The 27,710-nt window shown below is 37.9% G+C and overlaps 1 protein-coding gene and 2 pseudogenes across 17 annotated transcripts in view; 2 read left to right on the forward strand and 1 right to left on the reverse strand.

Moving 5' to 3' along the window:
* KIAA0825 (KIAA0825 ortholog) overlaps positions 1 to 27,710 on the reverse strand; it is a 473,576-nt gene that overhangs the window by 445,135 nt on the left and 731 nt on the right. For 3 of the 17 annotated variants that reach the window (XM_073993825.1, XM_073993831.1, XM_073993837.1), the window contains exon 2: positions 12,118 to 12,221. The exons of the other annotated variants lie outside the window; for them this stretch is intronic. The gene's annotated coding sequence lies outside the window, so the exon portion shown is untranslated. The remainder of the gene's footprint in view (positions 1 to 12,117; positions 12,222 to 27,710) is intronic. 17 annotated transcript variants of the gene reach the window in all.
* Positions 1,061 to 3,196, forward strand: LOC135971517 (FAST kinase domain-containing protein 1, mitochondrial pseudogene; annotated as a pseudogene).
* Positions 3,241 to 4,039, forward strand: LOC102132304 (FAST kinase domain-containing protein 1, mitochondrial-like; annotated as a pseudogene).

The following is a 27,710-nucleotide window of genomic DNA, read 5'->3' on the forward strand; positions in this document are numbered from 1 at the left end:
TGTCAATGTTGGTAACATTGGTTATCTAAGGAAAGGCAAATGTGTGTGATGGTGGGATAAAGGAATGCATAAAGAGAAAAAAGTAGTAACTAAAATAATAATAACCATAATAATAAAAACAGTTTCTTTAAAAAACATTTCCATAATCTACTGCAAATAGCAATTATGAAAAAGGACAATAATGTAGAAAATGTTTAAAAGAAGACAAAAACAGGACTAAAAAGCAAGTACACATTACATTAAAACTATTTAAAATTATGTGAACAAAATTTCTGGTTAGGAAGCTCAAGCAGCATACATTTTCCTTCTGTCCCTCCAGATATCCCTTAAAAAGGTAATGAAGTTATATTATGGAGAGGAGAAATATAAACCCACAAAAATGAAGAGAGAGAGTCATCACCACAAATTTAACCCAAACAGATGAAAGAGAATTCACAGAAGAAATATAATAGAAAAAGCCAAACTCTAAAATATGTGCAAAGAGGGCTGTAATTAAAAGAATGACCTGATATCCATGGCAGAGTGTGGAGTAAAAAGTGAGACTAAAAAACACAATCAATTGAAGGTTTGCTCTAGAAACAATGAATCTCCCTTCCTTATCTTTTAGTGTAAGCCACCACTTTGTATTTTCTTTGTCTTTAATTAAAGATCCAACTGTGGGTAAAGGGAAATAAATGAAAGAAGTGATGTGCTTCAAGACATGAATTAAATGTCTACAAAACTCTGAAAGTAAGCATGGGCATGGGTACTCCCCAAAAAAGCCTGCCTCATTCTGGCCTTTAGCATACTGATCATTCCCAATCTATTCATTCTAAAGCAAAGTATAGCAGTAAAATCAGTGTTATCCAAATACATTCTATGTAGTTTTATATTTTCTTTTTTCTAATATGAATGCATAGTGGACTACTTGACATTAGAAGAAAAAATGGTTTTTCACAGTAGAGACTGTATTAGTGCATTTTCACACTGCTATGAAGAAATACCTGAGACTGGGTAATTTATAAAGAAAAATAGGTTTAATGGACTCACAGTTCCACATGGCTGGGGAGGCCTCACAACCATGGCGGAAGATAAAGGAACAAAGGCATGTATTACATGGTGGTAGGCAAGAGAGCTTGTGCAATGAAACTCCCATTTATAAAACCATCAGATCTCATGAGACTTATTTAGTATCATGAGAACAGCATGGAAAAGACCCACCCCACCTCCTTGATTCCATTACCTCCCACTGGGTCCCTCCCATGACACGTGGGAATTATGGCAGCTATAATTCAAGATGAGATTTGGGTGGGGACACAGCCAAGACATACCATTCTGCCCCGGCCCCTGCCAAATCTCATGTCTTCACATTTCAAAACCAATCAGGCCTCTCAACAGTCCCCCAAAATCTTAACTCATTTCAGCATTAACTCAAAAATATACAGTCCAAAGTTTCATCTGAGATAAGACAAATCCCTTCCACCTATGAGTCTATAAAATCAAAAGCAAGTTAGTTACTTCCTAGATACAGTAGGGGTACAGGCATTGGGTAAATACACCCATTCCAAATGGGAGAAATTGGCCATGTAACAATGGGGTTACAGGCCCCACGCAAGTCCAAAATCCGGCAGGGCAGGCAGATCTTAAAGCTACAAAATAGGTGATTTCCGCAGTGCATGCTGCTCTCATTGGGCATTTTTTCCTCGTCTGGGGGCAAGCTCTATCATGGGAAAGGTGATGTCTCTCGAGGAAAGGCTATAAATCCTGGGATATGAGGGTTGGGTGAAACAACCAAGACTGCTGCCTTCCATATTGGGACCAGGAATAACTCTGACTTCTGAGCTCTCATAACCCCAGGATCCTCCAGAAAAGTTGCAGCGTGATGAGGGAAAATCTTGCTGAAGCTGTACATTGGAATGGGTTTACAGTCATCGTAATGGAAGCAAAATACAGGGAGGAAAAACAGTTCTTTGCATCCCTGCTTATTGCACCTGACAACTAGTTGCAGATGATTTTGTTTACCTAACAAAACTTGTGATGTAAATGAAAAAGCGTCTGTTTTCCTAGACTCATTGGTTACAAATATGCTTCATCAAAGAGCTATTTGTAACCTGGACAATGTTTCAATTTCCACCCATCAGTTGTGAACCACTCATGATTCAGCTGAATAAGTGTATAGATAAGAAGCAAATATTTGATTTTATTGAATCAAATAATACTTTCAGAAAAGTCATACTTTCAGAAAAACAAGCGGGATGTGCATTTAATATACTTTGGAAGCTTCAAAAGCAGAATATCAGCCATTAAAAAATGTTATGTCCTCAATTTCTTACTCTTCATAATTTAGCTACAAATAAATTCAAATTAATGAATGACAATACACTGGTGAATGTGTTATACATCACACAACAATTTGCTGGTGAAGCCCATGATCCGCTAATTGAAGCACTAGTTACAGAATCATGGAGAAGGCTAGAATGGTTTGATATTAAACTGCTGTCAGAATTTTCCTCTTGCTTAGCAGATCGGTGTTTGTATTTTAGTCCATTAATAGGAAAAATAACTGATATTGTTCATAGGAACTTGGAAACCACACAGGACTTAAGTTCCTTGTCTGTCTTGATGGTCAACATGTCTTCTTTCATATCACAACATTTTCAAGAACAATTGGTGAACAAAACAGAACTTGTTTTTAACACCACAGATTCTTCTGAGGTCAACGTTGCAAAAAGAATGGCACAGTTTCTTCAAAACGTTAGATACCATTATCAACCACTATTAGAAAGCTTTGTAAAATTGTTTGTAGCATCGGGACCCATTGCAGGAACTTCTGAAGAAAAGAAACAACTTAAATCAACTATGTTATTGATATCAGAGGAGCCAACCAGCGAGCAAGCCCTGGTAGTGTTGGGAGCAATGGAAGATATGGAAAGCAGAAATTCATGTCTGATTAAAAGAGTTGCTTCAGTTCAGCACAAACATTTGGATAACTATAAACCACTAGAGTTGTTGAAGATAACTCAAGCATTGACTTTTCTGCATTTCCAAAGTAAGGAGTTTTTTTGTGAAACTTGGAGAATTACTGCTTAATTATTTGAAAATTAGTTTCATACCAACTGAGATGTCCATTCTGGTCTCTGCTATTTCCCTGCTCCCTTTTTCTCACTGGGACAAAGTGGAAATATCCCAAATTGAAGCAGTTTTACCACAGTGTGACCTAAATAAATCCATCCTTTTAGAATCCTTAATATTACTCTTCCATTCAGCATTTTTAACTATGATCCATCTTAAAGGGATGAATTTTTTGGAACTTGCATGCAACATCTTAATTCTTACTTAGGTATATTGAATCCTCTTATGTTAGTGTTTCTTGGTTTCTCTTTGGCCACACTTGAATATTTTCCTGAAGATCTGATAAAGGTAATTTTAACATCAGATTCTTAGCTAGACTGGATTCTCAACTTGAAATTTTATCTTCATCTATAAATGCAAGAGTCCAGTTTCGTCTTATGGAGTTAAATAGATCAGTCTGCTTGGAATGCCCTGAGTTTTAGATTCCATGGTCTCATGACTGCTTCTGTCAGCAACATAATAAAGGTATTGGTGGCATGAATGTAGCATAACAGCAGATTTATAAAATGTTAGCAGAGGTACTAGGAGGAATCAATTGTGGAGAAGTCTCGGTTCTTATGCCTTATTACCACACAGTAGATTTTGAGTGTATCTTGGATAAAAGAAAAAAATATCTTCCTTATGGAAGCCATAATATAACATTGGGACAATACCAGAAATGGCTTGGGAATCAAATACTGAAATAGTTGAATCAAGGCTGCCACCAGGAGCTGAAAGGATTGCTTTGGAATTTTTGGATTCAAAAGCATTTTGTAGAAACATCCCTCACATAAAAGGAAAATCTGCTATGAAAAGACAACATTTGGAAATTTTGGGCTATCATGTGATTCAGATTTCTCAGTTTGAATGGAACTCTATGGCACTGTCAACAAAGGATGCTTGGAGGGACTACCTGAGAGAACATGCATTTGGAGAAGTCAAATCATGATTGTAGTTTTTATTTAAAATGAGTGTTATCATGTGTCACATTTGGACTTATTTTAATTAAGTGGCCTGACTCAAATAAAAAATAATAGGTACCAAAAAAAAGCTCCAAAATAATCTTCTTTGGCTCCATATCTCACATTCAGGGCATGCTGATGTAAGAGGTGGGCTCCCACAACCTTGGGCAGCTCCATCTCTGTGGCTTTTCAGGGTATAGTCCCCCTCCTGGCTGCTTTCAGAGGCTGGCATTGAGTGTCTGTGGCTTTTTCAGATGCAAGGTGCAAGCTGTTGGTGGATCTACCATTCTGGGGTCTGGAGAATGGTGGCTGTCTTCTCACAGTTCCACTAGGGAGTCCCCTAGTGGGGACTCTGTGTGGGGGCTCCCACTCCACATTTCCCTTCTGCACTGCCTCGGCAGAGGTTTTCCATGAGGGTTCCGCCCCTGCAGCACACTTCTGCTTGGACATCCATGCATTTCCATATATCCTCTGAATTCTAGGCAGAGGTTCTCAAAGCTCAGTTCTTTACTTTTGTGCACCCACAGGCCCAAAACCATGTGTCAGCTGTCAAGGCTTGGGGCTTGCACCCTCTGAAGCAATGGCCTGAGCTGTATGTTGCCCCCTTTTAGCCACAGCAAGCACACAGGGCACCAAGTCCCTAGACTGCACACAGCAGCAAAGCCCTGGGCCAAGCACACGAAACCATTTTTTTCTCCTAGGCTTCCCTGATTGTGATGGGAGGGGCTGCTGTGAAGACCTTTCACATGCCCTGGAGACATTTTCCCCATTGTCTTGTTGATTAACATTTAGCTCCTTGTTACTTATGCAAATTTCTGCAGCTGCTTGAATTTCTCCTTAGAAAATGGGTTTTTTTTTCTATCGCATCATCAGGCTACAAACTGTCATACTCTGCTTCCCTTTTAAAAAATAAGCTCCAATTCCAAACCATCTTTTTGTGACTATATAAAACTGAATGCTTTTAAGGGCATCCAGGTCACATCCTGAATGCTTTGCTGCCTAGAAATTTCTTCTACTAGATGCTCTAAATCATCTCTCTCAAGTTCAAAGTTCAACAAATCTCCAGGGTAGGGGCAAAATGCCACCAATCTCTTTGCTAAAGTTTAACAAGAGTTATCTTTGCTCTAGTTCCCAACAAGTTCCTCATCTCCATCTGAGCCCACCTCAGCCTGGACTTTATTGTCAGATGTATAGTTTGCAAATATTTTTTCCCACTCTGTAGATTGTCTTTTTACTCTGTTGATGGTTTCTTTTGCTGTGCAGAAGCTCTTAAGTTTAATTAGGTACTATTTGTCAATTTTTGCTTTTCTTTTGCAATTGCTTTTGGTTGTCACAAAATCTTTGCCAGTTCCTATGACCAGAACTGTATTTTCTAGGTTGTCTCCCAGGGATTTTATAGTTTTGGGTTTTACATTTAAGTCTTTAATCCATTTTAGTCGATTTTTGTACATCATCTAAGTAAGGGGTCCATCTTCAAACTTCTGCATGTGGCTAGCCAGTTATCGCAGCACCATTTATTGAATAGGGGTCATTTCCCCATTGCTTATTTTTGTCAACTTTGACAAAGATCAGATGGTTGTAGGTGTGTGACCTTATTTCTGGGCTCTCTATCCTTTCCCATTGGTCTATGTGTGTTTTTATACTGTAACATGATGTTTTGGTTACTGTAGCCCCGTAGTTGTTTAAAATGAACTAACTTGATGCCTCTGGCTTTGTTATTTCTGCTAAGGATTGCCTTGGCTATTTGGGCTTCTTTTGTTCCATAGGAATTTTAAAATAGTTTTTCTCTAGTCTCTGAAGAATGTCATTGGTAGTTTGATAGGAACAGCATTAAATCTGTAAATTGTTTTGGGCAGTATGGCCATTTTAATGATATTGATCAATCCATGAGCATGGAATGTTTTTCCATTTGTTTGTGTTATCTCTGATTTCTTTCATCAGTGTTTTGTAATTGTCATTGTAGAGATCTTTCACCTTCCCGGTTAGTTGTATTCCTAGGTATTTTATTCTTTTTGTGGCAATTGTGAACGGGATTTTGTTCCTGATTTGGCACCATGCTTGGTTGTTGTTGGTGTATAGGAATGCTAGTAATTTTTATATGTTGATTTTGTATCCTGAAACTTTGCTGAAATTTTTTTTGTCATCCAAAGGAGCATTTAGGCTGAGACTATGTGGTTTTCTACATATAAAATCATGTCATCTGCAAACAGGGATAGTAAGACTTCCTCTCTTCCTATTTGGATGCTGTTTCTTTCTTTCACTTGCCTTATTGCTCTGACCAGGACTTCCAATACTATGTTGAACAGGAGTGGTGAGAGAGGGCATTCTTTTCTTGTGCCAGTTTTTAAGGGGAATGCTCCCAGCTCTTGGCCATTCAGTATGATGTAGGCTGAGAATACACATTTTTTGGCAAACATCAAGAACATTATCCAAAATAGACCACGGACCTAGGTCATAAACAAATCTCAATAAATTTTAAAGGAATAAAATAATAAGACATATGTTTTATGAGCACAACTGAATTAAATTAGAAATCAATAGCAGAAAGAAATCTGGGAATACCCTCAATATTTGGAAGTTAAAGAACATACTCCTAAATAACCAATGCACCAAAAAAAGTGACAGCAATATTAGAAAATATATTTTACTGAACGAAAGAAAAAACAGAATATTACACATTTCATATGATGCATAAAAGTGTTTGAAAGTAATTAATAGCTCTTTCAGGAAACAAAGGAAAGAAACCTTTCCAACACATTCTACAATGACAGTATTACCCCGATATCCAAGACAAACCCATCCCATTCTGTATACAGTCATGTGTCACTTAAAGATGGTGATACATTCTGAGAAGTGCATCATTAGGCAATTTTTTCATTGCGTGAACATTACAGTGTACTTACACAAACCTCGATGGTAGAGCTTACTATATACCTAGGCTATATGCTATTGCTTATAGCTCCTGGGCTACAAACTGGTACAGCATGTGACTGTACTAAATATTGCAGGCAATTGTAACACATGGTAAATATCTGTGTATCTAAACACAGAAAAGGTATGGTAAAAATATAGTATAAAAAACAGAAAAATACGGTACACCAGTATATGGCACTTATCATTCACGGAGCTTACAGGACTGGAAGCTGCTTTGGGTGAGTCAGTGAATGCTGAGTGAATGTGAAGACCTAGGACATTACTGAACACTACTGTAGACTTTATTAAGCACCGTACACTTAGGCTACACTATATTTGTAAAAAGTATTTTTCTTTTGTCAATAATAAATTAATCTTAGCTTACTATAACTTTTTTACTCTATAAACTTATTGTTTTACTTTTGTGTAATAACACTTAGAATAAAACACATTGTATACAATATTTACCTTTATATCCTTATTCTATAAGTTTTTAAAAATATTTTAAGACTTTTTTTTAATGTTTTAAACTATTTTAGTTTAAAAATAAGAAACAAACACACACATTAGCCTAGGCCCACACAGGGTCAGGATGATCAATATCACGGACTTCCACCTCCATATTTTGTCTCCCTGGAAGGTTTTCATGGGCAACTACAAGCATAGAGCAGTATAACGATGCTTTTCTCTGGAATATCCTATAACAATGCTTTTTTCTGGAATATTACCTGAAGGACTTGCTTGAAGCTGTTTTACAGTGAAGCTGTTAACTGTTTTATAGTTAACAGCTTTTTTAAAAAGTAGAAGAATATGCTAAAATAATAATGAAATATATGTAAATACATAAACCAGTAACACGGTCATTTATTATCATTATCAACTATTAGGCATTGTATGCATTGTACATAATTATGTTATATTTTTATAAAACTGGTAGGTTTGTGTATACTAGCATCATCACAAACATGAGTAATGAATTACACTACATATGACAGCTATAGCATTACTGGGCAAAAGGAATTTTTCAGATCCATTATAATCATATGGGACCACTATCATATTTGTTGTCTTTAGTTGACCAAAATGTCGTTATGCAGTACATGACTGTATACCATGTATACCATTTCTTTATTTGCTGACAGACGTTTAGGTTTATATTATATCTTGGCTATTGTGAATAGTGCTGCAATAAACATGGGGGTAAAGATATTTCATCAATATACTGATTTCCTTTCCTTTAGATGAATACTCAGTAGTGGGACAGCTGGATCATATGGTAGTTCTATTTTCAGTTTTACTTTTTAGAAAGCTGAATACTGTTTTATATCATGATTATACTAATTTATATTCCCACCAACAGTATGTAAGAGTTCCCTTTTCTGTGCATCCTTGATAGCATTTGGTATTTTTTGTCTTTTTAGTAATAGCCATTCTAACTGGAATTAGAGGATACCTCATTGTGATTTTGATTTGCATTTCCCTGATGACTAGTGGTGTTGAGCATGTTTTCATATATTTATTGGGCATTTGTATGACTTCTTTTGAGAAATGCCTATTCAGATCCTGTGCCTATTTTAAAATCTGATTTTTTTTTTCTTTTTTTGCTGTGGAGTTTCTTGTATTTCAACTGATTTTTGATGAGGGTTCCATGAAAAGTTAACAGGGAAAATATTAGTCTTCTAAAAAACGTTGCCGAGACACTAAATATCAACATACAAGAATTATACTTGGACTCTTTCCTCACAAGATATAAAAAAAAGTTAACTCAAAATTGATTGAAAACTTAACTGTAACAACTAAAATAAAAAAATTCTTAGAACAAATCATAGGTGGAAATCTTGACACTGGAGTAGGCAATGGTTTCTTAATGTAATACCAAAAGCAGAATCAACAAAAATTGGACTGCATTAAAATTCAAAACTGCTGTTTTTCAAAGATTATCCATAAAGTGAAAAGACAACCTATGGAATGGGAGAAAATATATGCAAATCATGTATACCAGAATACATAAAGAACTAGTACAAAATCTTCACAGCATTCTCCACCCCAGTAAGACTGCAGGAGGCAATGGAATGCCACAGAGGTTTTGGAGCTCAGAGGAATGTAATCCGATTTAGGTTTTAGCAAGTTTACCATGAAACTCTAAATTAAGATCAATACTGTCATGTATTGTCTCCCCCCGCCACCAAAAAAGGGGGGAACTAGTACAACTCAACAATACAAAGATAAATAACTCAATTTTAAAACGGCCAAGAATTGAATACATGTTTCTCCAAAGAAGACATACAAATGGCCAATAAGTACATGAAATAATGTTTAACATCATTAGAGAAATGCAAATCGAGACCACATGAGATATCAGCTGGGTTTTTTTAATAGGAATTGCATTAAATCTGTATATTAATGTGGGGAAGTATTGCCACTTCACAGCTCACTGGAATGTCTATAATCAAAAGACAAAAATAACAAGTGATGGGAGAATGTGGAGAAATTGAAACTCTCATACACAGCTGATGGAATTATAAATGTTTCCTCCCTACCCCATCAGTGGGGATATTTCCTTAATAGCATATTATATTCCTTATATTTCCTTATATAGTTCTTTATATATATTCCTTGTATTTCCTTATTATATTTATATTTCCTTATATATTATATTCTTTATATTTCCTTATACATTTCCTATATATATATTTCTTATATTTCCTTAATACCTTAATGTATTTTATAATCATTTTTGTCCTCTCTTTCACTAAACTGAAAACACATAAAGAGAAGGATTACGTCTCTTTCTCTTTCCAATATATATTTAGTATTACCATTATAACTTGATTATGCCTCTGTTACAGCACTGGTCACTCTGTGCTGTCTGCTATCACTGATTCGCTTACCTCTCTGTGTTAGTCTTCTTACATTTCTTTTCTTTTTTTTTTTTTTTTTGAGACGAAGTCTAGCTCTGTTGCCCAGGCTGGAGTGCAATGGCTCGATCTTGGCTCACTGCAACCTCCGCCTCCTGGGTTCAAGCGATTCTTCTGCCTCAGCCTCCCAAGTGGCTGGGACTACAGGCACACACCACCATGCCTGGCTAACTTTTTGTATTTTTAGTAGAGACAGGGTTTCACCATGTTGACCAGGCTGGTCTCGAACTCCTGACCTCGTGATCCACCCGCCTCAGTCTCCCAAAGTGCTGGGATTACAGGCGTGAGCCACCATGCCTGGCCTGTCTGCTTACATTTCTATAAAGCAATACTTGAGGTTATTTGGACAACTCAGCCATTCCAGTCTGTGGGCTTAGGAGAGTCCAAACCACCTGGGAGTGGAAGTAGTACCACAGCACAGCATAGCTACTTTACAAAAGCGTGACCAGATTGCTTCCTTAAGTGGGTCCCCAACCTGTTCCTCCTCACTGGGTGGGACTTCCCAACTGGGGGCCTCCAATCACTCCCACTGACATTCTCTAGCCCACAGAGGTTTGAAAACTTCCTGGGAAAGAGTTCCCAGAAGGAGGGGTGGGCCACCATCTTTGCTGTTTCAGCAACTTAGGTGTTCCAGCAACTTAGCTATTCCAGCCTCTAGGCTTTGGAAAGCCCAACCTGATGCGGGGGCAGAAAGAGTACCCGAGCACAGCATGGCTGCTCTACTAAAGTGGAGCTAGGCTGCTTCTTCAAGCAGATCCCCATGATCCTGTTCCTCCTGGCTGGATGACATCTCCCAACTGGGGTCTCCAATTACCTCTTACATGTGCATTTGGGCCGGTAACAGGTCTGTACCCCTTGGGACAAAGCTCCCAGAGGTAGGGGCAGGTTGCCATCTTTACTGTTTTACAGCCTTCACTGGTGATACCTCCAGATACTGGAAAAATCTGAGGCAACTAGGGACTGGAGCAGATGCCCAACAAACTGCAGCAGCCCTGTGGAAAAGTGGCCAGACTGTTAAAAAAGAAAACAACAACAAAAGAAACCCCAAACCCCATCCAAAGGTCAGCAACCTTAAAGATTAAAGGTAGATAAAGCCCACAAAGATGAGAATCAGTGCAAGAATGCCGAAAACTCGAAAAAGCCAGAGTGCATTCTCTCCTTCAAATGACCACCTCACCTTTCCAGCAAGGTTTTGGAAAGGGGCTGAGACTGATACAGCTGAATAACAGAAGTAGACATCAGAATGTGGATTAAAACAAACCATTGAGCTAAAGGAGCGCATCCTAAATCAATGTAAGAAAGCTAAAAATCACAATAAAACATTGCAGGAGCTGACAAAACATCCAGGATAGAGAATATAACTGACTGGAGAGAGCTGAAAAACAAAATACAAGAATTTCATAATGCAATCACAAGTATTAATAGCAGAATACTCCAAGAGGAGGAAAGAATCTCAGATCTTGTAAACTGTCTTTCTGAAAAAGGACAGGTAGACAAGAATAGAGGAAAAAGAATAAAAAAAGAATGAACAAAATCTCTGAGAAATACGGGGTTATGTAAAAAGAACAAATCTATGACTGATTGGTGTACCTGAAAGAACTGAGGAGAATGGAACCAATTTGGAAAACATATTTCAGGATATCATCCACGAGAACTTCTATAACCTTGCTAGATAGGCCGATATTCAAATTCAGGAAATGCAGAGAACTCCAGTAAGATATTCCATGAGAAGGCCAGGCACGGTGGCTCAGGCCTATAATCCCAGCACTTGGGAGGCCGAGGCAGGTGGATCACGAGGTCAGGAGATTGAGACTATCCTGGCTAACATGGTGAAACCCCATCTCTACTAAAAATATAAAAAACATTAGCTGGGTGTGGTAGCAGGCACCTGTAGTCCCAGGTACTCGGGAGGCTGAGGCAGGAGAATGGCATGAACCTGGGAGGCAGAGCTTGCAGTGAGCTGAGATTGCGCCACTGCACTCCAGCCTGGGCAACAGAGTGAGACTACGTCTCAAAAAAAAAAAAAAAAAAAAAAGATATTCCATGAGAAGATCATCTGCAAGACACATAATCATCAGGTTCTTCAAGGTGGAAATAGAAGAAAAATTGTTAAGGGCAGTGATATAGTTTGGTAGTTTCCCCATCCAAATCTCATCTTGAATTGTAGTTCTCATAATCTCAATGTGTTGTGAGAGGAACCCTCTGGGAAGTAATTGAATCAAGGGAGTGCTTACCCTCATGCTGTTCTCATGATAGTGAGTGAGTTCTCATGAGATCTGATGGTTTTATAAGGGGCTTCCCTCTTCGCTTGGCTCTCATTCTTCTCTCTCCTGCTGCCCTGTGAAGATGGAAGTGTTTGCTTTGCCTTCTGCCGTGAGTGCAAGTTTCCCGAGGAACTGTGAGTCAATTAAACCCCTTTCCTTTATAAATTGCCCAGTCTCAGGTATGCCTTTTTTTTTTTTGAGACAGAGTCTCACTCTGTTACCTAGGCTATAGTGCAGTGGCGTGATCTCGGCTTGCTGCAACCTCTGCCACCCGGGTTCAAGTGATTCTCCTGCCTCAGCCTCCCAAGTAGCTGGGATTACAGGCGCCTGCCATTGCATCAGGCTAACTTTTGTATTTTTAGTAGAGATGGGGTTTCATCATCTTGGCCAGGCTGGTCTTGAACTCCTGACCTCGTGATCTACCTGCCTTGGCTTCCCAAAGTGCTGGGATTACAGGTGTGAGCCACTGCGTCCGGCCTCAGGTATGTCCTTATAGCAGCGTGAGAACTGACTAATATAGGCAGCAGGAGAGAAAAGTCACTTACAAAGGGAAGCCCATGAAACTAATAGTGAACCTCTTAGAAGAAACCCTGCAAGCCAGAAGATATTGGGGGCCAATATTTAGCATTCTTAAAGAAAAGCAATTCCAACCCAGAATTTTATATCCAGCCAAACTAAGTTTCCTAAGTGAAGGAGAAAAAAGATCATTTTCAAACAAGCAAATGCTGAGGAAATTTGTTATCACCATATCTGCCTTACAAGAGCTCCTGAAGTAAGCACTAAATATAAAAAGGAAAAAACACTACCAAACATTACAAAAACACACTAACATACACAGACCAATGACACTACGAAACAACCACATAAGAAGTGTGCAAAATAACCAGCTAGCATCAAGATGACAGGATCAAATTCACACATAACAATATCAACCTTAAATGTAAATGGGATAAATGCCACAATTAAAAGACACAGAGTGGCAAGCTGAATAAGGAACCAAGACCCAATTGTATGCTGTCTGCAAGAGACCCATCTCACATGCGATGACACACATAGGGTCAAAATAAAGGGATGGAGAGAAATTTGCCAAGTAAATGGAAAACAGAAAAAAGCAGGTGTTACAATCCTAGTTTCTGACAAAAGAGACTTCAAACCAACAAAGATTAAAAAAAGACAAAGAAGGACATTACATAATGGTAAAGGGCTCAATTCAATAAGAAGAGCTAACTACCCTAAATATATATGCACCCAATAAAGGAGCACCCAGATTCATAAAGCAAGTTATTTGAGACCTTCAAAGAGACTTAGACTCTTACACAATAATAGCAGGAGACTTTAATATCCCCACTGACAATGTTAGATAGATGATCAAGACAGAAAATTAACAAAGATATTCAGGACCTGAACTCAGCTCTGGATCAAATAAACCTGATAGATATCTACAGAACTCTCTATTCAAACACAACAGAATCATAAATTCTTCTCATTGCCACATGGCACTTACTCTAAAATTGATCACATAATCAGAAGTAAAATACTCCTTAGCAAATGCAAAAAAAAAAAAAAAATGAAATCATAACAGTCTCTCAAACCACAGCACAATCAAATTAGAAGTCAAGACTAAAAAATTCACTCATGGTGGTTCATGCCTGTAATCCCAGCACTTTGGGAGGCTGAGGTGGGTGGATCACCTGAGGTCAGGAATTGAGTTTGAGACCAGCCTGGCCAACATGGTGAAACCCTGTCTCTACTAAAAATATGAAAATTAGCCAGGCATGGTGATGGGTACCTGTAATTCCAGCAACTTGGGAAGCTAAGGCAGTAGAATCACTTGAACCCAGGAAGTGGAGGTTACAGTGAGCTGAGATTGCACCATTGCACTCCAGTCTGGGAGACAGAATGAGGCTCCATGTCAAAAACAAACAAACAAAAAACACTCAAAATGATACAATTACATGGAAATTGAATAACATGCTCCTGAATGACTTTTGGGTAAATAATGAAATAAAGGCAGAGATCAAAATGTTTTTTGAAACTAAGAACAAAGATACAATGTACTAGAATCTCTGGAACACAGCTAAGACAGTGTTAAGAGGGAAATTTATAGCACTAAATGCCTACATCAAAAAGTTAGAAAGATCTCAAGTTAACAAGCTAACATTACAATTAAAGAACTAGAGAACCAAAAGCAAACAAATCCAAAGCTAGTAGAAGACAAGAAATAACCAAAATAAGGGCTGAACTGAAGGAGACAGAGACAAGAAAAGCCATTTAAAAGATCAACAAATCCAGGAGCTGGATTTCAAAAAAATTTGAAAAAATAGATAGATGGCTAGCCAGATTAATGAAGAAGAAAAGAGGGAAGATTATAAACACAATCAGAAATAATAAACACAATCAGAATAATAAGGGGGATATTACCAGTGACTACACAGAAATAAAAACAACTATCAGGGAATATTATAAACACCTCTATGTACATGAACTAGAAAATCTAGAAGAAATGGATACATTCCTGGACACATACATCCTCTCATGACTGAACCAAAAAAAATTAAATCCCTGAACAGAATATGAAGGAGCTCTGAAACTGAACCAGCAATACATAGCTGACCAACCAAAAAAAGCCCAGAAGCAGATGATGGATTCACAGCTGTATTCTACCAGATGTACAAACAGGAGCTGGTACCATTTCTACTAAAACTATTTCAAAAAATTGAAAAGGAGGTACTTCTTCCTAACTCATTCTATGAGGCCAGCATCATCCTGACACCAAAACCTGACAGAAACACAGAAAAAAAAAAAAAAAAAAAAAAACCTTCAGGCCAATATTCTAGATGAACATCAGTGCAAAAATCCTCAAAAAAATACTTGCAAACTGAATCTAGCAGCACATCAAAAAGCTTATGAAACATGATAAAGTAGGCTTCATTCCCAGGATGCAAGGTTGATTCAACATACTCAAATCAATAAATGTGACTCATCAAATAAACAGATCTAAAGACAAAAGCCACATAATTATCTCAATAGATGCAGAAAAGGCTTTTGATAATATGTACCATCTCTTCATGTTAAAAACTCTCAATAAACAAGGTATTGAAGGAACACACCTGAAAATAATAAGAGCCATCTATGACAAACCCATAGCCTACATTATACTGAATAGGCAAAAGCTGGAAGCAGTTTCCCCTTGAAAACTAGCACCAGGATGCCCTCTCTTGCCACTTCCATTCAACATAGTATTGAAAGTCCTAGCCAGAGCAATCAGAGAAGAGAAATAAACAAAGGGCATCCAAATAGGAAGAGAGGAAGTCAAACTATCTGTTTGCAGATGACATGATTTTATATCTAGAAAACCCCATAGTCTTAGCCCAAAGGCTCCTTCAGCTGATAAACAACTTCAGCAAAGTTTCAGGATACAAAATTAAAGTACAAAAATCATCAGCATTCCTGTATACCAACAACAACCAAACTGAGAGCCAAATCAGAAAGGCCATCCCATTCACAAGTGCCACAAAAATAAAATACCTAAAAATACAGCTAACCAAGGAGGTGAAAGATCTCTACAATGAGAATTACAAAACAGTCCTCAAAGAAATCAGAGAAAACACAAACAAATGGAAAAACATCCCATGCTCATGGATAGAGTCTATCTATATCATTAAAATGGCTACACTGCACAAAGTAATTTATAGATTTAATGCTATTCCTATCAAACCACCAATGACATTCTTCACAGAACTAGAACAAATTATTTTAAAACATATGTGGAACTAAAAAAGAGCCTAAATGACCAAGGTAATCCTAAACAAAAAGAACAAAGCTGGAGGAATTGTGTTACCTAACTTCAAACTACACTACAGGCAACAGTGACCAAAACAGCTTGGTATTGGTACAAAAACAGGCACATAGAGCAATGGAACAGAATAGGGAGCCCCATATCAGAAATAAGGTCGTGTATCTACAAGCATGTGAGTTTTTGACAAGGAAACTATCAATAGAGTAAATAGACAACCTACAGAATGGGAGAAAATATTTGGAAACCATGCATCTGACAAAGATCTAATATTCAGCATCTAAAGGAGCTCAAAGAAATTTACCAGAGAAAAACAAACAACCCCATTAAAATGGGGGCTCATGGTCCTGCAGGCTGTACAAGCACAGTGCCAGCATCTGTTCAGCTTCTGGTGAGGCCTCAGGAGGCTTAGTCATGGCAGAGGGCAAAGCAGGAGCCTGTGTATCACATGCAAGAGAGGGGGAGGAGGTACCAGGTTCTTTTAAACAACCAACTCTTTAAGTGAATTCATTACCACATGGAGGGCACCAAGCCATTAATGAGGGATCCACCACCATGATCCAAACACCTCCCAACATTCCCCACCTCCAACACTGGGGATAACATTTCAACATGAGATTTGGAGGGAGGGGACAAATGTCCAAACCATATCACTTTCTCAACCACCAGACTACATAATCTTCTTAAAACAAGACTGTATCTTCTTAACTTTTGTATCCCATTTCCCAGGCTAGTGGCTGGCACGGAGAAATTATGAAGTTATTTACGAGATCCCAAAGTATAATCTACAAACTTCTGAGGAAGTCCTGATATTCTTTCAGGTGGTGTGCAACGTCAAAACTATTTTCATAACGATAAAATATTATATGTCATTTTTGCTATATTGACATTTGTACTAAAAGTGCAAAATCTTTGACACTTTAGGAAATCAGGCTGGGTGCGGTGGCTCATGCCTGTAATCCCAGCACTTTGGGAGGCTGAGGCGGGTGGATCACTGAGGTCAGGAGTTCGAGACCAGCCTGGCCAACATGGTGAAACCTCACCTGTACTAAAAATACAAAAATTAGCTGGGCATGGTGGCAGGCGCCTATAATCCCAGTAACTCAGGAGGCGGAGGCAGGAGAATAGCTTGAACCCAGGAGAGAGAGGTTGTAGTGAGCCAAGATCATGCCACTGCCTTCTACCCTGGGCGACAGAGCGAGCGTCTGCCTCCAAAACAAAAAACAAAAAGTTATATTAGTTTTCCATTGCTGCTATAATAAATCACCACAAATTTATTGGCATAAAAACACAAAATTGTTATCTTACAGTTTTCTAGGTCAGAAATCTGAAACAGGTCTCACAAAGCTAAGATCAAGTGGTAAGCGGAGCTTCATTCCTTTTTGGAGATTCTGGGGATAAATCATTGTTTCTTTTGCATGTTCCAGCTTTAGAGGCTGCCCTCATTCCTTGACTTGTGGCCCACTTCCTCCATTTTCTAGCTAGCTAAGTGGGTTGTCTTTTTCCCATTGCATTATTCAGAATTCTTTTTCACCTCCCTCTTCCACTTTTGAGAACTCTTGTAATTACATTGAGACCACTTGGATAATCCATGATAATCTCACTATATTAAGGTAAACTGATTAGCAACCTTAATTCCATTTGTAACCTTAATTCCCCTTGGCCATGTAACATAACATAGTCACAGGTTCTATAGATTAGGATGTGGTATCTCATGGAGGCCATTATCCTGCCTACCACAGTACTCATTATATTTTTTTCACCGTTACACACTCAGAATAGTGCCAGGTTTGCTTATGTCTTTGATAGGAAGTAAAAATTACTACTTATTTATTTATTTATTGAGACAGAGTCTCACTCTGTTGCCCAGGAGGGAGTGCAGTGTTGCAATCTCTGCTCACGGCAACCTCTACCTCCCAAGTTCAAGTAATTCTCATGCCTCAGCCTCCCAAGTAACTGGGATTACAGGTGCATGCCACCACACCTGGCTAATTTGTGTGTGTGTGTGTGTGTGTGTATATATATATATATATATAAATTTTTTTTGTAGAGATGGGGCTTCGCCATGTTGGCTAGGCTGGTCTTGAATTCTTGACCTCAAGTGATCTACCCACCTCTGCCTCCCAAAGTGCTGAGATTACAGGCCTGAGCCACTGTACCAGGCCAAAAATTACTATTAATACTTTTATTAACCTTTGTATACACTATATATTTTCTCAAAATTAATCAAATTGGGTGGAACTTCAATGAAAACATCAGACCATATTTGTTGTCAATGATAAAATTTGAGCTTTCCAAGCAAAAATTAGAAATTTTGGAAAATTTGTATACTGTCAGATGGACAGTTTTCCAATACTACAAGATTCTTCTGATGAGACTACTGGTGATATTAACTAATGGGAATTTTTAACATTGTATAATGAAATTTACTAAGATTTAAAAAATCAGCATACCTCAATGAATCAATATTTTCCAAAAGGCTGGTACATTATGTAACAGAATCATCTATTTGTAAAGGATTTATTCAAAGTACAAAATAGACCAAGGGATTTTAATGTAATAGTGTGCCCAAAATAAACTGATATGATTTCAGATTCTATATTGCAAGTAAATTTTAATAAAATTCCACTTGTTAAATTTTGGTGATCAAAGAAGTATATTCACAATTATCTGAAAAGGCCATTTAAATAACTCCCTTCTTTTCCAACTACATACATGTGTAAGGTTAGATTTTGCTTATTCTTCACCCAAAACAATATTTCACCAAAGACTGAATGCAGAAGCAGATCTGAAATTCAGCTCTCTTTTATTAAGCCAGACATTGAAGAGACATTGCAAAATATAAAACAATACCACTCTTCCACTAAAATTTGTTTTGAAAAATATAGCTTTCTTTAAAGCTGTTTATGTTAATATGTAGTGGTTTGTTGAAATAAGTATTTTCAAAAATATTTCATTTTAATTTATAATATAAAAAATATAAGTAAATATAATTACATAAATAAAAACTCGCTGAGGTCTTCAGTAATTTTTAAGAGTACAAAAGACTACTGAGACCAAAAGTTTGAGAACTGCTGAGTTAGACAAATGAGAAAGCCTTAGAAAGGTAATTACCAAGTAAAGTTAATCAAAAGAATAAGCACTGGCAGCACTAAAGGATACCAGAGTACAGAAAGCAACATAGAAACAGAGCCTACGGGAGGCTGAGGCAGGAGTGGGAGGCCGAGGCAGAAGTGGGAGGCTGAGGCAGGACAATCGCTTGAACCTGGGAGGAGGAGATTGCAGTCAGCCAAGATTGCACCACTGCACTCCAGCCTGGGCAACAGAGCCAGACTCCATCTCAAAAACGAAAAAAAAAGTAAAAAAAAGAAAGCAACACAGAAACAGAGCCTAGACGGTCCCCATTTACAACCAGCTCCACTCCTAAATTCCTTCCCAGTGAAAGCTCTTAACAGCAGAGGACAGACTGGATCACCTTGGAAGAACTGAACTGCCATGAGCATTTCTGATGGCTAGCATGAATATATGCTAGAGAAGGAAAGAATGATATATCTGAAAAAATTTAAAGGAATACATTGTTACGTGATTATACACAAAACTTGCATTTTTTAAATGAAAAATATTTCATGAGCTGAAGTTTGAAAAGTCAAGGAAGATGGGTAAAGAAATGTCACAATGGCTGGGCGTGGTGCCTCACACTTGCAATCTCAGCACTTTGGGAGGCCAAGGCAAGTGGATCACTTAAGGTCAGGAGTTCGAGACCAGCCTGGCCAACATGGTGAAACCCCGTCTCTACTAAAAATACAAAAATTAGCTGGGCATGGTGGCGCATGCCTGTAATCCCAGCTACTCGGGAGGCTGAGACACGAGAATTGCTTGAACCTGGGAGGCGAAGGTTGCAGTGAGCCGAGATTGTGCCATTGCACTCCAACCTTCTAGCCTGGGTGACAGAGCAAGACTGTCTCACACACACACACACACAAAAAAAAGTCATGACATAGGGCTAGGTGCAGGGGCTCACACCTGTAATCCTAGCACTTTGGGAGGTTGAGGAAGGTGGATTGCCTGAGCTCAGTGTTCAAGACCAGCCTGGGCAACATGGTGAAATCCCATCTCTACTAAAATACAAAAAAAAGTAGCTGGGCGTGGCGGCGTGTGCCTGTAGTCCCAGCTACTCGGGAGGCTGAGACAGAAGAATTGCTTGAACCTGGGAGGAGGAGGTTGCAGTGAGCCGAGATAGTTCCACTGCACTACAGTCTGGGTGACAGAGTGAGACTCCATCTCCAAAAAAATAAAAAATAAAAAAGATTTAAAAAAAAGTTATGACACAATGAAGCACAAAATATTCGTCTGTATTACAAAAATTCAGACCTCCTCAGTATAATGCTCTTCAAAATGAGTTCCTATCACTGCTCAGTTTAAACTCTAAAGTGTTGAATTAGCTGTGCTCCCTGGAAGGAAAATGGACAGTAAACTGGTAGTGTGGCATAACTGCTGGCTGCTAGAAACAACTGCAGCTGTACAACCTCCCTGATACCCCATGGCTAGGGTCAGGGAAGTGATCTTTGGGGTAAATCTTAGCAAACACATAACAAAAGTGACAGCAAAGCACTACCATATTACTCAACTGGAATAACTGTATGCCCTACTAAGTAGAGCAAACAAGACCTTTTCCAGGAAGCATGATAAAAAGAAAAAGCCCTAAATTTAGATTCTTAAGACCTAGCCTCTGGTTCAAGTCACATGTTTCCTGAGTTATCCATTATGTTAAATCGCCTCTTTAATCTTCATTTCCTCGTGTATAATAGTTAATCTAAATTAGTTGTTTTCTAATTCAGCTGTGTTTCCCAGTAACAAATACATTTTATATCCCCAATCCTGAAACCACATGTATCTGAAACAAAAATACAGGCTATGACTCACCAAATTGATGGCTTATAACCTGCCATTTGAAAAGCACTGAAATTATGGATCTCTACGTTTACTTATTAAAAACAACAAAAAGGTGGTGGGGGTTGGGGGGAAGGATCCTATGAAACTATATTTTTACCTTTGTGGCTACAGAGGTATCTTTGGTAAAGAGGCAAATAGACATTGAAGTGTTAGGCTAATATTCTAACCATGGATCCCAAAATACGGGGATTACAGGCATGAGGCCGGGCATGGTGCCTCATGCCTATAATCGCAGCACTTTGGGAGGGCAAGGCAGGGGGACTGCTTCAGTACAAGAGTTCGAGACCTGGTTGGGCAACACAGCGAGAACCTGTCTCCACCAAAAAAAAAAAAATTTTTTTACATAGTAGCGCACACCTGTAGCCCCAGCTACTTGGGAGGCCAAGGTGGGAGGATCCCTTGGGCCCAGGAATTCAAGGTTGCAGTGAGCTGTGATGTACCACTGTATTCCAGGCTGGGTGACAGAGTGAGACCCTGTCTCAGAAAAAAAAAAAAAATTTACATTATATTTAATTGGCTACCTGAATTTAGAAATTTAGACAACAGTGTGTGTTTAACCACGTGATGCCAAAAATCAGTTGCTTAGCTAATGTTTGCATTTCTAAACTGTTATTGGGAACAGATGTTTTGATTCCTAACTGTTCTGGCTAACAAAACTGTATTCTAAAATATAAGAAGATAATGTAAGCACATATGACTCAAATGTTAGTATCAATGACTGGCAGTAGGGATTATACTTTTCTTGAGGGCAGGAGGGGGTGGAACAGGCAGTAAAACTCAAGATTTGAAATTCAAATATATTTGTAAGTTTTAGCATATGACAACTATTGATCATTTTTACTAATACCTAACATTGAATACCGTGGCAACATGGGATTCCTCTAATATATGACTTCGGCTTTTGAACTCTGCACTGGCCTAGTTGAAGCTTTCTTAGAACAGTGCAGCACTTTGTATTCTTACTCAACTCTTCTTTCTTCCTTCCTTCTCTTCTTTTTAGGCTGTCGGACGTGCATTGAGGCCTAAAGGCATTTCTTTCCTACTCCCACTTCCTCTCCTTTATTCTTCACAAGCAGTTTCCCCAATAAACATCTTGTACATCTAATCTCCTCTTGGCATCTGTTTCTTGGGGAATTTGAACAAATAAAGTGCCTTACTATACCAGGCACCAATATTAAACTCTATGCATGCATTGTTTTATTTAATATTCACGAAAGGCCTATGAAGACATCATTATTCCCATTTTACAAATAATGAAACAGTAGAAAAGTAACTTTCTGTCATACAACTAGTGACAGAGTTGGGATTCGAATCCAAGTCTGTTTGACTTCATAGTTGGAGCCATAGACCTTATTTTAAAAGTGAGTTTATTAAAAATAAAAAACAATACTACAGACCCTTGATAATTTTTTTCTGATGCCTGTGTACTTACACACATTATTACATTTAATCCTAGTAAACCCATAAAGTTGACAGTATTACCACTTTACAGATGAAGAAACTGTGGCTCAGAGAATTTAGGTAACTTCTTCAAGGCTATCATTATATGTTCATTAGTTTAAGCTCAACTCCAGATCCTCTCTGAATTCAGTTGTTTATATTATACTGCATTGCCTAATTAGTCAAAATGACATTGTATCATTTTGAGCTTTTATATTTGTTAAAACTTTTTATACGGAATGTATGTATTTCAAGGGATGCACTAAAGTTTGACCTTGTCCTCTGTATTTTTTTTGAGAGAATCTTTCACTCTGTCACCCAGGTTGGAGTGCAGTGACATGATCTCAGTTCACTGCAACATCTGTCCCCCGGGTTAAAGTGATTCTCTTGCCTCGGACTCCAGGAGTAGCTGGGATTACTGGTGCCCACCACCACACCCAGCTAATTTTTGTATTTTTTTGGTAGAGATGGTGTTTTACCATGCAGATCAGGCTGGTCTTGGACTCCTTGTCTCAAGAGATCCGCCCGCATTGGCCTCCCAAAGTGCTGGGGTTACAGGCATGAGCCACTGTGCCGGCCAACCTTGTCTTCTGTATTTTAACAAAGTCTGCATTTGGCCTTAGTGTTGGCTTGTAGAAAGTAAATAGTCAAAAAGGCCAGGTGCAGTACCTGTCACAAAAGTACTCAATCTAGGGAGGTGAGTAGGGGCTGAATCCAGCCCATACTTTGGTGGCCCAGCCATGTGTCCTTGCAGGGCTGTTGCCACAGAGAAAACGGTGCCTTTTTCCAATCCTTACAAAAGTACCATCAATTATCCCCTTTATCATTTTTTTGGGGTCTATTTGATGCTTCTCTCTTTTCTTCTTATTAGTCTTGCTAGCGGTCTATCAATTTTGTCCTTTGTAGGGACACGGATGAAGCTGGAAACCATCATTCTCAGCAAACTATCGCAAGGACAAAAAACCAAACACCTCCTGTTCTCACTCATAGGTGGGAATTGAACAATGAGAACACTTGGACACAGGATGGGGAACATCACACACCGGGGCCTGTCATGGGGTCGGGGGAGCAGGGAGGGATAGCATTAGGAGATATACCTAATGTAAATGAGTTAATGGGTACAGCACACCAACATGGCACATGTATACATATGTAACAAACCTGCACATTGTGCACAGGTACAGAAAAAAAAAGTACCATCAGTTACACACTATATATCCAAGAGTTACGGATCCTCCAGAAGGGGGTGCCCTTTTCTAATCACACAAGGTGCTATTAGGGCTAGCTGTGAATCAGGAGGACAACAAGGTGAGAGGGCGGCTAATGCCTCATTATATACCCTTTCATACCTCATTAATTTTGCACCAAGTTTAAATTAAAAATATGATTGATATGGTAATACATGTAGTATTATATGTGTTCATAACCCGTGGGTCACCATTTCTCCTTCTACAATTTGTAATAAGAAAATAGATATGAATATGTCTAAATATTTTACTATAAAAATCTTTATTGTACTATTACTTAACAGAAAGAAGTCAGTTTAAAAGTTTTTACATATTTATAAAATTGAATAGCATGCAGGCCCTAAATATTATTTTATAGAAGCAAATTTACTGACATGGGAAAATTCACGGCGTAGCACATTGAAAAAAGCAGGTCACAAGACAATATAGATAGTATTATTTCATTTTTATTTTAAAAGCACATATATGAAAATCTGTAATAATACAGAGAAAAATCATAAGTTATTTCTGAGTGGTGGGATCATGGGCCACTCTTCCTTTTTCTTTCCTTTTTGGCATATTTTTAACACTCTAATATTTCTGTAACAAATGGGCATTTTTCCATAACAAAGAAAACAAATGCCAACTCCATCCTCCACCCCATCCTAGTTATACACACAGATTGCTTATTGTTAAATGCCTAACATCTTTAACTTGCCCACAGTTATCTACAGCTTGTCCTAAGCTCAGCTTTTTACCTTAGCTTTATTACCAGCCTTCATCCATCTTACATATCCAAAGTGACCTAGGTACTATTTCTGTTTTCTGACACCTTTGCATCTTCCAGTAGAACACTTCTCCCTCTTGTTCCCCTGCCAAAATCCTTACCATCCTATAGGGCACAAACTCAATATTACCTTTTTTATGAGGTCTTTCCTCATCTGACCTCCTGGAAAAAAAAAAAAAAAAAAAAAATCTCTTTTCTTTGCATTCCCATCATGCTTTGTGTTCAATGATGTATGTGAATTGCCCCACATATAATTATTTTTGTATATAACTTTATCTCTCCTAGTAGACTCTAAGTGAAAAAATTCTTCACCTTTGTCTAATTTATAAAGCATTTTTATATCCACTAATCTTTTATCCTTGCAAGACTGAGCAAGAAAAAGAATCAATATTTATTTAATAGCAGTTGTGTATCAGACATGTTTGAGGCTTTATATGTCAACTCACTTAACCCTCACAGCAATCCTATGGATCCATTTTACACATGAAAACATAAGCTCACAAAGGTTCAGTGACTTAGTAGTGTCATAGCTGGTTTAAAAAAAAAAAAAAAAAGCATTACTGTGATTTTTTTTAACTCTATTCTTCCTATTGCAACAACATGATTCTGTGTCCACCATTGTGGAAGACGTGAACACATATAAAAGCTCATATGAAACACATCAAAATTGATGAGGGTTTTCTGGCACACTAGAACTGCTATATTCAGATAATACTTGGGAGTCAACTAAAGTCAGAGGATTTTTGAGGTAGGAGGACCTTATAGATAATCTAATCCATCAAACTCCTGTATGTTATAGATGAGAAACAAGATACCCAGAGAAATAAATTTGCTTTTGCACACATTTAGCAGCTGATCCAGGATTAAAAATTCAACTGGAGGCTGTATAGCAAAGTGGTTAAGACGATCACTTTTGGGGTCACAGGCCTTCATCCAAATCATAGCTGTGTTTAATGACTATGTGTAACCTAGGACAATTTACAAAGCTTATATTTGCCTCAGTTTTCGTATCTGTAAAAGGAGGATAACACTTACCTATTGTGCTGTGAGGAGTAATTTAACACTGAATAGCAGAGAATAAACACAGAAAAAATATTAGATATTTTCTCATCTCCTGTCTCACAGTCCAGTCGTCTTTACAGAACAGCACATTGCCTTTTATGAATGAGTGTGGAGTGGACACTGTATTTCAGGGTCAAGGTGAGTAACAATAAATATTTATTTATGTGGTAAATCCTTTAAAAAATGTACAAATACTTCTCAGTGGATAAATAACATTTTAAAAAGGAATCATTCATTCAATAAATGTTTATTTTTTATTTTTTAGAGACAGGATCTTACTCTGTTGTGCAGATTAGAGTGCAGTAGTGTGATCATAGTTCACTATAAGCTATGTTTATTTATTAGAGGAAGTATAGAACACAGTAAAAAGAGCCAAAATTTAGAGGACCTGGATTCAAATCCTCATGCCTTAGCCTCCCAAAGTATTGGGATTACAGTCATGAGTCATGGTTCCTGACTTATTTATTGAGCTTCTATTACACGCCAGGCACAGTGCTAGATGCTGGGTATGAGATGATGAATAAAACAGACATAATCTCAACCTTCATAAGCACTGAAATTTGATAGCAAAATATCCCTGAGATCTGCCTATGGGATCTGTCTACAAGTCAATGCAAAGATCTGCCTACAAGTCAATGCAATGTAATCAAATACACATTAGTATTTGAGGCTAGCTATACCTATATAGTTGTAAAACAGGATATTCTTTAGAATTAAGTTCTATGTCATTTCTAGTATCGGTCATTTCAACTAAATTTTTATAAATTCTCTGAAAATTAGGCTATTTCTATTTCTCTAAATAGAATAGGGTATTGGGATGGGCAGGTTTAATTAAGCATATTCCCTGAAACTATGTGATAATCCCCATCTGTTTGAGGATTGTGTGAGTAGAACAGCACAGTTTTGCTAATAATTCCTTATAAATCATTACAGAGTTCAATTTTATGAATTTGTGCTCATTTACTCATTTTCTCTCCCTACACACACACACACACACACACACACACAAATATACATGTATACAAATGTGTGTGTGAAAAGCTGCCTAAAGAGATAGTTAGCTGATACTGTGGACTCAGAGTCACCAATATGCTTGCTGATGGTCTCCAGATCTTCTGTATTTGCCCCACGTGTTATGACAATGTACAGTATAGGCATTTATTTGAATTAGGATAATAAAACTGGCCAAGGATAAAGGCAGTAAAGAAACTGCATGATTTACATGTCAAAATTACCTTATGGTGATGAACACATCCCTGAAGTCCCTTTTATCCTCAAGCTTTGCTATCCACTTGATTTCTGAATGTGACATACTAGCTATCCATTTTTACCTGGGAGTGAAAATAATGATGCTATTATGTTTACTTATAAAGGTATAGAGCACAGTTTAGAGCCAAAATGTAGAGTCAGGTAGACTGCATTCAAATTTTAATTGTGCCATTTAATTGTATAATTTATGGAAAATCACAACCTCTTTGAGTCTCAGTATAAAAGGTGTTGCAAAATAGAAATAATACAATTTTTGTGATTTTGTTAAGCATTAAATAAAATAATAAATGTAAAGTGCCTGGCAGACAGTATCTACTCTGGGTATTAATGATTGGCTACATTCAAGAACAATTAATAGAGATAAATCACTGCCTCTAAAAACTAGTTGTTGTACGGATAAAATATACAGTATCCCTGAAGTAATTTATAATACTTTCAACTGGAGAAATAAACAAAAAATACAAGATTCAACAAAATGTCAAAATTGGGATTAATGGGGAGATTATAAGTTTGTTGAATTATTAACCAACTGGGTTAGAAAATCAATGTGCTATCCTAAATATGGTTTGGCTGCATTATTCTCAAAAGGTAAGAAGGCACTGGCCTGGTGTAACAGGGGCCTTGAATTGAACATACTGCATTTTTCTTTATGGGTATGCTCCGATAAAGAAAATGTTTTTATGCAATACATAAAGAAAAATGCAATAGTACCTACAACTCTTTTGGGAACTGACTGTTTTGAAAAAATAACAGTTGCCTTTTACGGGGGGTTGGTGGGGAGGTAATTACTTAAACACAAGGTGGCAAGTGAAAACTACTTACCTAAGAAATTGCATTACTTAAGAGAAGTCGCCAAGGTTCACTACATCACATCTTTCAAATCTTAAATGAGCACCTTTCCTCACATTATCCCTTTGTCGGAAGCGATTTCTCTTTACAACTATTCTGGCTACCTCAGACCTCCATCCACAATTCTCCTGAATCCTTCATTATCGACAAAGCCTGGGGCAGAGCGCAAGCATTCCTTTTT

The sequence above is a fragment of the Macaca fascicularis genome, chromosome 6 (genome assembly GCF_037993035.2).
Source record: "Macaca fascicularis isolate 582-1 chromosome 6, T2T-MFA8v1.1".
Taxonomy (NCBI): domain Eukaryota; kingdom Metazoa; phylum Chordata; class Mammalia; order Primates; family Cercopithecidae; genus Macaca; species Macaca fascicularis.